Genomic DNA, 13813 nt, shown 5'->3' with positions numbered 1-13813 from the left:
AACTGCCAATGCATTTTACACCTTATTTAAAAATACTGTCGTAATTTTGGTGTTTTATTCTGTTGCTCCCTTTATACTGTCAAACTCTCTTTTAATTCCTCCTGCATGTGATTATCTTATCCCATCAATCATGCAGTCACTGACAAGCATCTGAATCTATGCAAATGAGCTGCTCCTCAGGATTCGGAGTCTATTAGTGCATCACCAATTTGGCAGGGCTTGTGCTATTTAGAATTCATGCTTGCAGCCAAGAATCTGGGCCAACTCTTCTATAATTGTGTCGAAGACCTCCTGATCCATAAGCTTCCCTTATTTGGATCTGCTGCATCAAAAGATAAATGAAGGGATGATACACCTTGAAGGCTTTTATGAGGTAAACCTCAGCATTGTGATTCCACAATGCTGGTGAATAGAATCATCAGAGGATTTATTCCGAAGCCTCTTCAGTACTTCCAAAGATTGTGTGATGCACTGAAGAAAGCAGGTGCTTTTTCTAACTAGGTCTTGGCAGCACTACAGATGCAGACACTGTTTGGTGAGGCTCCAGCTAAATGAAACAGCGTTTCTCTGGGGCCAAGGAACATAGTAGCTACAGTCACACACAGCACACATACTTACAATAGCACATACAGACACAAAAATAATATTAGCGCAAGTCCCTGAGTGGCATAGCCTTATGATTGATGGTGCACGGGATATTGTCCTGGAGCTACATTTCCGCAAGAACAAGTACACAGCAGTTCCTCATCTCATGCTGGTTCAGCAGATGAAGGTAAAACAGCTGGTCTCGTGCTGGGTCAGCGGCAGGCAATCCAGCTTGTCTTCCAGGCAGCGAACACTGCAGGGCAGCAGCAACAGGAGAGGTTTGCCCCTATCCCAGAGTGGAGTTCAGCACGCTCGCCGTGACTCTATGCCCTCCCCCACCACCTCCGACGCCTTCTCCCCTTGGTGGCTGTAATAGGCGACTCCGCACAGTGATGACCTGGTCAGCACAACAACCAAGGCCACGCTGTTCCCCTGCTGTCACTCTCGCCAATGAACAGGACTTCCAGCATTTTACAAACACAAGCTGATGTGAAGATGCTGGAAGTCCAAAGCAACCCATACAAAATGCTGGAGGAACTCAGCAGGCCAGGCAGCATCTATGGAATAAAGTAAACAGTCGAGGTTTAGAAGGTTAGGGGCTGAGACTTTTCATCAGGACTGGGACTGCAGTATTTTATACTACCAATGTCCAATGGTGTCTTGCAATTGCAAGAAAAACATTTAAAACACACACTTGCTTCCATTTGTTGGACCCAAAGAGGCCACCACAACCAAGTCCACCACCATCTTACCAGAAACACCAGGCTATTTATTCCTCTCTATAGCTGCTGCCTGACCTGCTGAGTTCCTCCAGCATCTTGCATGTGTCGCTCTGAATTTCCACCATCTCCTGCATTTACAGAGAGGGATGACCAATCACAGGGCGTCAAGCAATGATGGGAACAGAAACATAACTGCAGCCATCAGAGCACCATGGTACTAACTTAGAGCTGGAATAAGTTTTGCTTTTTCATACAAGTTTAAGAGCATTAGCACTTTGGATGACAACCTCTTAAAAGTTTCCCTAAGGTTCAGTAGTTGGTCCCCATGTAATTACTTTCTCCAAAGTCAACTGGCTCAGCACTGATTGCATTCCAGAAAGAGCAATGAGATAAAGAGCATCAAATGAGCATTAGACTCCCTTACATGCACACACAAAGGGTTGTTCCTTCAGAGAATGTTTCACCAAGTATTTATTTGTCTTACAAATGAATGGGTTTGCATTGTGTTAATGAATCCTAGAGATACAATTTAAAAGATGTGACTCAAATCTCCGAAGCCGACTCTTCGAAAGTGAAATCTAATCACACTAATTCCCTGTTCTTTACTTATGGCTCCATACATTGCTGTGCTCCAAATATAAATCGAATTTTTCTTTTCAAACATTAAATGTTCTTAATCACCGAAACAGAGAATGTATTCCAGATCATCAATAAATCATTTGTCCTTAACTAAGTTCTTTCCACCAACTATTTGAGGATGTAATTATCAGTCAATTTGTTCCATCAATGAAATGTCCTCTTATTCTTCTGAGAACAAAAAGCATCTTTTCCAGTTTCCACATAAATCTTCATTATATTAAATCTCTTCTGTAAACTGTTTGTTCCCAAACATCGTTGAAAAGTGCTTAGAACTCATCTGTATTCTCCACCTAGAGTGTATGATTGTGGTCATTTGCTGCTGTAGTTCATCCACTTCAAGGTTCAACATGCTGTGTATTCAGAGATGCTCTCCCGCACACCACTGTTGTGAAGTATGGTTATTTGAATTACTGTCACCTTCCTGTTAGCTTAAAACAGTTGGGTCATTTTCCTCTGACCTCTATCATTAACAAGGTGTTTTTTGCCCACAGAACTGCTGCTTCCTGGATGTTTTTTGTACTATTCTCTGTAAACTCTAGAGACTGCATGAAAATCCCAGGTGATCAGCAGCTTCTGAAATACTCAAACCAGCCCATCTAGCACCAACAATCACTCCACAGCCAAAGTCACTTAAATCATATTTTCCCCTATTCTGATGTTTGGACAGAACAACAACTGAACCTCTTGACCATATCTGATAGCCTTTCTGTATTGAGTTTCTGCCACATGATTGGCTGATTAGATATTTGTATTAACAGGTGTACAAGTATACCCGAGTGTACACATACCTTCCAAGAACTAAGAACTGCACAAACCCATACTTAGATCAATCAGTGCAAGTCTATCTACAAGAAAAATACCAAATGAAGCCAGGTTTCAACTTCACTATTCTGACACTATTCTTCCCATAGTCAACAGAGCTTGTATGAGGAACATTTCCTGTGATCAGTCCTTAATTTGTCTTTTACAGAAGTCTTTAACTTCATGTCCTTCTGAACAATCTAAAGTCATTTTCTGCATTTACCTTTGCTGTGTCTTTGACCATCTGAAACATCATCTCTTAGATGTTTCCTTTCAATACTGGAAAGCTGATGTAAAATGGAACTTTAATAAACCAGCAACAGCCGTCTGATTTTTCTTTGATGTCCGCTTTGTCTAAAGAACAAGAGTTCTTAGAAAGACAAAAAAAAATGATTGCTGAAAGCAAATTATCGAAATGTAAATGTCAACTTGAAATTTCAAATTGCCATATGTGCAAACCAACAGGATTGCTTCATTAGGGAAGGAAAAAAAGAATGTGTTTTATGGCATACCATGACCCTTCACAAAAAAGGGAATGTTTCATATTTTTTATTTAATAATTTTATGATTTCATAAAAGTACATTTTGTATTGTCCTCCAGAGGGACATTGCAACCAATTTGCTCACATCTAAATCCTATAAATAGCATGAGAGTAAAATCACTAAATAATGTTGGAATTAGTTTGCAATTGAGGAATTAAAATTGGCCATCAGGTAATTAGATTTCTTTTGCTCTACCTTTAATGTTACTGTAAAATTTATTGTAGATTATATCTGTCAACTTAGCAGAACACATGTCCACCTACACTAGAAGACAACACATTAGATCAAAATGGAAGATACAGTTTTTTCAATAAGTAGGGTGTATGTTTTATGTCTCTCTGGTCTGTCACGTAGTTGCAATGGTATAAAATGGACAGCAGAGACCCATTGTAAGCTTCCAGCTAAAAAGAATTCCCCTGAAAGCTTTCGGCAAACAGAATGGATGAAGTTTTCCAACAATCACTACCACATTTATCATCTTAATATATGCATGGCAGATATATGACCCTTGTAGATCATCATATTGGATTTATAAAGCCAGTGCAAATGGAGAGGAAATAACAGCAAAGTCTAAGTTCCTGGCATCCTTCCATTCCAGCAACAGTTGATCATATTTTTGTCTTCCCAAAGAATAGGCTATGCAACCCTCCGAACTACTCTGTCTAATCCATTCCCTCACTTCCTATCCATTCCAGATATGCTTTCATCTCGGTGTCCATAAATCTATTGTTCTCAACTTAGAGTTTATTCAGTTACAAAGCAGAAACACCCCTCTAAGATTGTTAATTCTTGTAATTACCTATCTCATGGGTGACTACATTGTCCTCAATTCGGCCCTAAGCACTGTACCACTGTCTTGAGATGGTGTACCTTAATTCTAGATATCCCTAATCACTCAATAAAATCAGGAACTCGTGTGCATCATTGTGACCACCACTCAACCTTCCACATTCCAATGAGTAGGAATCCTTTTCAATCTCTTGTCGAGAGCATCTTGTGGTGAGTTCATGATGCGTTGGACTCAAATCTGCCTTGGATTGAGCTATATTGGCAAATCCGATGGCTTGTAAAGTTACACTTCAAGTGCATCATATTGTGGAGCAAACGTAATTGTCTGAAAACTTATAAAAATTTGTGATTTATGCTGGACTATGTCTGCTGTGTCACAGGTCAGAAGGTTGTAAAAGAACCTATCTGATCAATATTAACATTTCCGATCGTTTTAATGGATGCCCTGTAGAGACAATGCTCCAGAGCAGTATCAATAATTTTCTTTGGGGTGTGGTGTTCGTCCATCGTCGATGTCAATGAGGACCTCGACACCATTATGATGGTGTTGAGATTAGCGCGTGATTTAGATTTAAGTGAAGGAGAGTCGCGCAGCGTCAGCCTCACTCTCTCTTCCCAATTCCCATCTGGATCCAGGGGCAAGACAGAGTCAAGACGGCTGGAGATGGGACTAGGCGCAGCAGATGACCAGGATGTCTTCTGTGTCTTGTCCTGCTCTACACGTTCCACGACGCTTGCAGAGACTGCCTTCTTGACCGTTGGACCTTCAGTTGGTCTCGCCCGCTCAATCCGCTGGAGTCTGTCTTCACATGCTGCGATAGACAACTCCCTATCTCACCGAGGGTTTGAGACCTGTCAGCTACACTCACCTGGTTTAGCCTGCTTGTCGAAGCCGTTGCCCGGGGTGTGGCCGCTGTCGCATGCAAACAGCTATGGGGAGCCACAGGTGAGAGCTGAGTGCCAGGTGGGGACCAAAGGTGGACTAACTGCCTTGAAAAGGACGTGAGATGTTCCCCCACCAGAGCTGCTACCCCTCCCTGACACCCCATACACCCCTTTCTTTGGGGTATACATTTGTCCAAGTAATTGCAACATGCTAGCTCATCATTTTGAAAATAAATTCATCAAGAATAGACTAATGATCCTCAAAGATGGAATTAAACAGTTATTATTGCCAAGTTTTGCTCAAATACACAGTAGAATTACTGTAAGACCTGGAAATAATTACGGCTTATTACATTCTTCAACCTCCTTTCCAGAATGCAGAGAGTAAGTGTACTGACTTAATTCATGGATCCACCCCAGCCACCGTTCAGCAGAGCTGTTAAAATAGTGTGAAAAGCAAAATCACCTAGGCAGTCCTGTTTACCTGCACATGATAAACATAAATAAAAGCATATGAGTCTGAAACCAGACAGCAAGTGTTTCTTGTCTAGCTGCAGTACCTGGGAACTACAGGATGTCCAATCGTTGCCAGGGTTAGCGGTTTATTGGAAGTTATACTAAGAGGAGTATGAGATGAAAACTTCATGACAAAAAATACAGCATCGTTAACATGGACCCTGAAAAGATAACTCCTACATAATTAAAATGGACTTTATTGAAGAATTATTCATGAATATGTAAGAATGATATACTCTGTGTTAAAAGCAGTGATTTTCAAGATAATTTTTGGCAAAAGTTAGAGCATATGGAATCAGTAGGCTATTAAATGAATGGATAACAAATTGGCTAAAAGCTGGAAATCAGAGAGCAGGGCTAAAAGGTTAGAGAATGATGGGAAGTTCCAAGCAGATCACTGCTGGAATTAGTGTTATTCAATATTTGGACTTAAGAACTAGCAGTTAAAAATAAGAATATCTAGTATATCTGAGAAAACCAAGATAACTCATTATAAAAATTTGGACTACAATTTAGTCAGAGATGAATCTTAACAAAGATAAGTACAAGGTGAGGCACTTTGATAGGAAAGCAGAAACAACATGTAACCTCAGCAATTAATAGACTGAATGAGTCAAGATACAAAGGGATAAAGGTGCAGGGTCAATAAGAACAACATCATGGGTTAGTGAAGCAACTAAAATATTAACAAAGCACTGGGAATTATTTATGGGGTTATAGAAGTCAAAATTGTGATCTTATGCTAAATTGGCAAAGGACAGGTTAGGCTGCACTTGGAGGACTGGAGAGGTAAGAGAACACAGACTGCTGGAGGAACAGTGGAATCCAACATAATTCGTTATAAACTTGTAGATTGCAGAGTGAATGAGAAATTAATTTGAACAAGTACGAGACCATGAAACCATAAGACATAGGAGCAGAATCAGGCCATTTGGCTGTTTGATTCTGCTCCACTATTCCATCACGGTGATTTATTAAACTATAAGGTGAGGCACTTTAAGAAGAAAGTAGAAACAACATGCAACCTTGGATGTGGCAGATCCAATGAGTCACTCCAGCAGTTTGTTTTTATGCTTAGATTACTGTGCACAGCTCTGGCCAACCTGTTATAAAAAGGACATGGAATTGCTAGACAAAGAACAGAGTAGATCTCCAAGGTTGGGATGGGAACTGAAAAATTCTGACAATCAAAAGCTAGTGAATGCCTTTCAGATTAGTAGACAGAAAATGAGTTTGAATGTGGTACAGCTTATGATTATTACACAATGTAAAATTGGTCAAAGATCATAATCAGTGCTCTCTACACGTACAAAACAACTCTCTGCAGGACTCTGAATTATGTGATACTACATGATATTTGCCAATATTCACAGATTCGGAGCAAAAAGTAACGTGTGATTGGCATGCTGCTACACTTGATGTTATCAAAGCACAATCACTTAACAAGATGCCATCAACCATGAGAAATCAAAAAAGCCCGAACAGGTAGAGAAGAGCTTTCTAGGGAGCTTGTTAAAGGAAGTGCCTTTATTTCTTTTCATTAGGAAGTACATTAAACAAGGCAATGACAGCTTCAGCTCCAATGCTTCAGTGGACCAGGTATCTCAACATGTTGTGGTTAAATCCTCCAGAATATTTTTTTATGCGAGGGGGAATTGGTAGCTGGTCACATCCTTTCTGAGCATCAATCTCTACCACTAGGTTGTCTGAGTAGCCTCAAGAGACCTCTGGAGATGGGCCTGTTCACTCCTGAAGCCACCTCTCTATTTCCAGCAGAAGATGCTATCGAGAACCACTACTCAATGATCTCCAGGCATAGCAGCTCATTATTGTAGGAAATGCTCACCTACAGCCTGGAAGGAATGTGGTGCAGGATCCACGAATTGCCCCTAGATTTTAGCACAGATCTTCAAGCAGAGTATAATTTTTGATCATTTACATTTGTCAAAAGTAGAATTTTCATCAAGTTGACAATGAACCAATCTGGCTAACCAGCCTATGCCAGTGTTAATGTTCCATACAACCTCTCTCTTCCCTCTTCATTTAGCCATTGCAGGCCATCTTTTTATTCCACTGTTCTTCTGTATGTCTAATTGTTCCTTAAATACATCATTCCAATTTGCTTCAACTACTCCTATTGACCATGCAACCTGCACCAGGTTTATTCCTCTGTTGATAAATATGTTGCATTGTGGAAGGTGTCTCACAAGCTGAACAGCCATTCTGTATTATTTGAGCTGGAAACCAATGTTTTAAAAAAAAGAGTAGAAGCAATGACATTGGCTGAGGTCTTTATTAAAAGGATGTTCTTTTTTTCATAATTAAACACAAGGAGCTCCTATATTAATGCCTCTTTACTGCCAAGAGGCTGGTTATGGCTAGAATTAATCCCTGCCTGAACCTTTTACCTACAGGCACAACAGGTCTACAGCAGATATAATTTCAATGATTCCCCAGTCTGCTCTGGAGGATCTAAAATATACACAACAGACTGTACATCAGGGTACTGTTCATCAGTTACAGATCAGTGTTCAACACCATTATTCCTTCAGAACTAGTAACCAAACTTCAAAACCTGGGCCTCTGTAACCCCCTCTACAACCAAATCCTCACCGGGAGAGCACAGACAGTACGGATCAAAAATAACATCTCTTCCTCGCTGATAATCAACACAGATACACCTCGATGATTTGTGCTTAGCCCATTGCTCTAATGTCTACACTCATGTTTGTTTTGCTAAGCACAGCTCAAACACTTGTAAATTTGCAGATGACACCACTGTTGTTGGTAAAACCTCAGATGGCAACAAGGAAGCAGAAGAGAGTGAGATAGATCGGCTTGTTGTGTAGTGTTGCAACACACGTCAGCAAGACAAAGGAATTGATTGTGTGTTATGTTTTTGGTACTGGGAAGCTGGGTGTCCATGAATAACACACACAAGAGACAGAAAGGTGAGGAACAAAGCTGCTGCTGTTTATTTTGCTTGTAAGTCATCAACCCAGAATGCACTCTCACATCATGTTCACTACATAACACACAGGGAAGCTTGACAGTAACCCATAAGGGTCAAATTATACATGAATACATAACATATCCCCCTCCCCTATTCTAAAGGTTTCTCCCCCTTCCCATACACAGATCAGCTACTGAACTATGGAGTAATCCTCAAATTCAACCAACCACCAAAAACATTTTTTTCTAAACCAGGGAAAGACAGTAGACTGCCTCGAATCCCAGACATAACTCTGGAGATTATTCTGTTCCACATATTGAGGGTTGGTCACTAAACTAGAGATTCGCGCACCTCCGCTCCGTCCGCCACAACAGACAGGATCTCCCAGTAGCCACCCACTTCAACTCTGCTTCCCACTCCCATTCAGATATGTCCATACATGGCCTCCTCTACTGCCATGATGAGGCTAAACTCAGGGTGAAGGAGCAACACCTTATATACCGTCTAGGTAGTCTCCAGCCCCTTGGTATGAACATAGAATTCTCCAACTTCCGGTACTTCCCTCCCCCTCCCTTCCTCTATCTCTATTTCACTCTGCCCCGTCCCCCAGCTGCCTATCACCTCCCTCTTGGTTCTGCCTCCTTCTACTACCCATTGTGTTTTCCCCTATTCCTTCTTCACTTTTCCTGCCTATCACCTCCCTGCTTCCCCTCCCCCACCCCTTTATCTTTCCCCTTACTGGTTTTTCACCTGAAACCTACCAGCCTTCTCCTTCCCACCCTCCCCCCGCCTTCTTTATAGAGCCTCTGCCCCTTCCCTCTACAGTCCTGAGGAAGGGTTCCGGCCCGAAACATCGGCTCATCGTTCCCACGGACGCTGCCCGACCTGCTGAGTAAATCCAGTGTGTTGTGAGTGTTGCTCAATCTGTTTGTTCATGTGGGGGTACCATCATCCTGGGGATGGCACCAAAGTCATTTTATCACTTGATGGTATAAGTATAGATCTTGGCTTGGGTACTGCATTGTCAGCAGGGGCAGCTCAAAGCACAGATGATGAGGGAACATTCGCTGTGTCATTTGATCTTAACAAGTTTCTGCAGTCATCACAGAATCCTGTCCCATTTCTACAACTTGATCTGGATTGGTCAGTTTTTGTTGGTTTTCAGTAGCCTGAGAAGTGGGCAACAGCTAACCAACGTACCTTCTCCACGTGTTGAGGTTACTAGTTTCCACTGTGTATGACACCGGACCAGTTTGTGCCACCACTGTCACAGGTATCCACTTTGTTCCAGAGATGTGGTTTGGGGCAAGTACTCTCTGCCTTGTTATGAAACCTCTGTACTTCATTTTGGCATGTCTCTCTGCTTGGGTTTTCTGCTCATTTAGCACAATCTGTTTTGTATTTGGGAGTCTAAGCAGGTCGGGTCTGGTGTGAAGTTGTCTCTTCATCAGTGAAGTGGCTGCTATTTGAGGTGGAGTGAGGTGTGTTGTGGTTTGTCAGCAAGAATGTGCTAAGACGCTGGCTGAGGGAGTCACTTTTCACTGCAGTCTTGAGGACTTGTTTCATTGTTTGTACAAATTGTTCAGCAAGACCATTGGTAGCTGGATGATAAGGTGCTGAATAGCATTTGCTTCCATAAATGCTTTGGACTCTTCAGATGGGAGTTGTGGTCCATTATCACTTACAAGCTTTTGAGGAAGCCCAAAGTGACAGGAGATAGAACATAGCTTCTCAATGTATTTTTCAGATGTAGTGTTCTTCATGATGACAATGTCAGGCCATTTGCTGTGTCTGTCCACTATGATGAAGAACATGTGGCCTTCTACTGGTCCTGCAAAAACTACAATATGTGAATCCTCTGCCGTGGTTCTTTAGGCCGTTCCTATGGATGCAAAAGAGCAACAGTGTGGCAAGCTTTGGCCTTCTATTCAATGGCCACCAGAAGTAGCTGCATGAGATCTCTTTCCTGCGCACTATGCTATGGTGTCCTGTATGTAGCTCGTCAAGCACTTGCTTTCTAAATGGTGGAGGAATGACAACATGGTAGTCCCATAGTAAACATCCCACTAAGACTGAACTTCTTCCACTGAGCTTGGTAATGTTTCAATTCCATAGTTGGATCTCCTTTCCATTCACTTCTTACCATGTCCACTACTTTAGTTGGAACTGGGTCAGTACATGTGTGCTTCCGGACTTGCACACAGTTTTTGGAGTTGTAGGTACTTCCTTGAGTAAAAGATCTCTTTCAGGAAAGGCTCTGGAGCTGCAGCAGTTAAAGGAAGTCTGGAAAGCCATCAGCTTTAAAATGGTACTTGGATTTGCTATACCTTGTATTGTATTGATAGTAACAGAGCCCAATGTTGCATTTGATTAACAGCCAGGGAAGGAATGCCTGGATGTGGACCAAAAATTGACACCATAGGACAATGATCTGTCAGTACGGTAAATCGTAGACAAAAGAGGAATTGATGGAATTTCCTAACTCCAAAGACAATTGTGAGTGCTTCCTGCTCAATCTGGGCATAATTGTTCTATGGCTTTCTAATATCCTTAATGTAAAAAATGATTGGATGCTCTTCACCCGATGGCATGATGTGTGAGATAACTGCCCACAAACCATAAGGTGATACGTCACAAGCTAACTGCATGGACAATGATTGGTTGAAGTGTGTGAGTGCCTCAGGTTGTAACAAAGTTGCTTTGGCCTTTTTAAAATCCCCTTCACAATGATCACAGTCTATTGCCAGAGTGTTGATTTATTTAAAAGTTCATGAAGTGGTTTCTGCATGCTGGTTAGGTTAAGGGGGACAAACTTTGTGTACTATATTAGTAGTCCTAAGATAGATCTTAACTGACATACATTCTGTGTTTATGGAGACTCCATGAATGCCTTTACTTTTAATGGTGCCTGTGCTGTCAATTACATGGTCCACATATTCAGTCGAAGGTTAAAAGAACTCACACTTATCCTTCCAGATCTTTAGCCCATATTTCTTGAATCTTTGTAGTGTAGCATCCAAAGTTTTGTAGGTGCTCACGCTCATTTTCCCCAGTAATAAGCAAGTCATCTAAATAGCATTGCACCCCTGTCAACCCTCTGGATCTGCTCACTGACAACTGTAAACCCAAGGTGATGCCAAATGGAAGCTTTCAGTACCTGAACATTCCTTCTTGTGACTCTGACTCCACGTGCGTCTACAACTACATTTGACACAAATCAGTCTTGCTAAATGTCTGTTCTCTGGCCAATCCTGCAAAAAGGTCATCAATGAGGGGGATGAGAGCATTGTTCAGATGTAGGAACTGGATTAATGCTTACCTTGAAGGTTCTACAAAGCCTAAAAAGACCCATTCCTTTTTAGGACAGGTGTAGTGTATTTAGTATTTTAGTAATAGCTGAGAAACATTGTAAATATATTGTTTGATTAAGTGTTCTTTGTCTAAATAATTCATTACAGGTTATATGTGAAAGAATATGAATGGCATATGTCTTTATGCCACCATCATATGTTGCACCTCATTAAAGTAAAAACAAGACTAAAGTAGACATGCATTACCTCCCGGTTCCATGTTTTTTAAAATTAGTTTTATGTTTTAGAGTTACAAGTCTCTACGGTGGCAACAAGAAAGTTTTAAATGAATTCAAGATGATACCTACCTATTGAATTACAGTGAGATGTTAGAGTTAAAAAAAAATAAAACACAGCGAGACATTCAAGTTTTAAAAAAGCATAGCATGTGCTTCTTCAGGAAGGGACAGAAATAGTCGAGTTAAGGGGAAAAAAAAGAAAATGGGCAAAATTCATGGGTTTATGAACAGTGAGTTCCAGGTGATAATAATTATAAATAATAAATAAAAAGACAGCAGAAATGGCTGGCTACGTTGGAAAGATGGATGCATTTGATTTCACAAATGATAACTGGCTGATGTATATTGAGTGAATTGAGCAGTATTTTGAAGCAAATGAAATAGCCAATGGGAAACAATTGCCAGATTTACTGAAAGTATTGGGTGAAAGAGTGTAGAGTTTGCTTAGAAGTTTGACTGCTCCAACCAATCCAACTGACATAAACTTTGCTGATATTGTCAAAGTAACGCAGGAGCATTTAGAACCAAAATTATTGTCAATTGCAAAACATTTAGGTTTCATAAGTGGAACCAAATGGAAGGGGAGTCCACTTCAGCATACGCCAATTGTCAGTTCTGTGATGGTCTTAATTATGCATTGAGAGACCGTCTGGTTTCTGGAATCTTAGAAGAAAGCATTCAGAAAGGCTCCTAACTGAAGTACAACTCACATTTAAAAGAATAATTGAAATAGCTGTATCAATGGAAACAGCAGATAGAGACACAATTGAGTTGCAGTCAGGAATGAAAGTGAGTGTGAATGAAATAACAACATTTATACAGCAACCTGCCTGGCCGAACAAATTGCGTTACCATTGTGGCTGAGGCTCACATACACCAGACCATTCAGGTCCTGGCTCAAAACGTCAACTGTTCATTCTTTCCATAGATGCTACCTGGCCTGCTGAGTTCTTCCAGCATCAGGATTTTCAGTATCAGCAGATTGTCTCGTGTTTGTAACAGGAACCACTGGACATGCCCATTTACTTACACCCATTGGTCCAATACCTTACTCTAGACTAGACTTTCCAATGCAGCCTTTACCTTTGGGTTGAGGGCATAAGGAATTTGTCTTACCTTCCAGGCATTTAGTTGTGTCTTGGGCTTAATAGTGATTCCTCTCATGCTGTGCAGTTCACTGTTGGATATTTGTGCATAGTTCTTCAATACCTCTTGTAAACCATGCTTCCAATCAAGTGCACTTCATGCCAGTTGAGTTCGAGTTGCTCCATGAGCGGCCCAGAAGTACTGAATAACTCTCTTTAACAACGTACAGTGGAAGTTTTCTTTCTCTATTCTTTTAATATCCACTATAAAATGTACTACACCCCTCACTGGAACAATCTCACCAGGGTGTATTTAAAGTCAATCTTGTCCCTTCTGGGGTGAGATGGTGCAATTTCTCCTTGTAAACTGTCTCTGACACCTGTGATACTGCACCACCCTGTCCGACTGCATCCTCACTGTGGCTCCTTCCAACCATGGGGTCACCCAATGACCATCTTTGTGTCTTGAAACAGATAAAACATGCAAAGCTTCTTCAACCACAGAGTGAGAGTCACTCAGTCCATCCTAAATATTCTCCATCTTGTTCACATGTCTCTTTTTGTTTTCCCAAAAGTTAGTTTTTGTTTGGTTGATAGTGTCTATTTGCTTTTACAGGTGTGTTCAATATGTCCCTTTTTGCCACAGCTTCAGCAGTCTAAATCCTTATACAAGCATTCTTTTGCTGAATGCCACTATGGTAACCTT

This window comes from Mobula birostris, chromosome 1 (assembly GCF_030028105.1).
Source record: "Mobula birostris isolate sMobBir1 chromosome 1, sMobBir1.hap1, whole genome shotgun sequence".
NCBI lineage: Eukaryota > Metazoa > Chordata > Chondrichthyes > Myliobatiformes > Myliobatidae > Mobula > Mobula birostris.
This window is presented reverse-complemented; position numbering follows the sequence as displayed.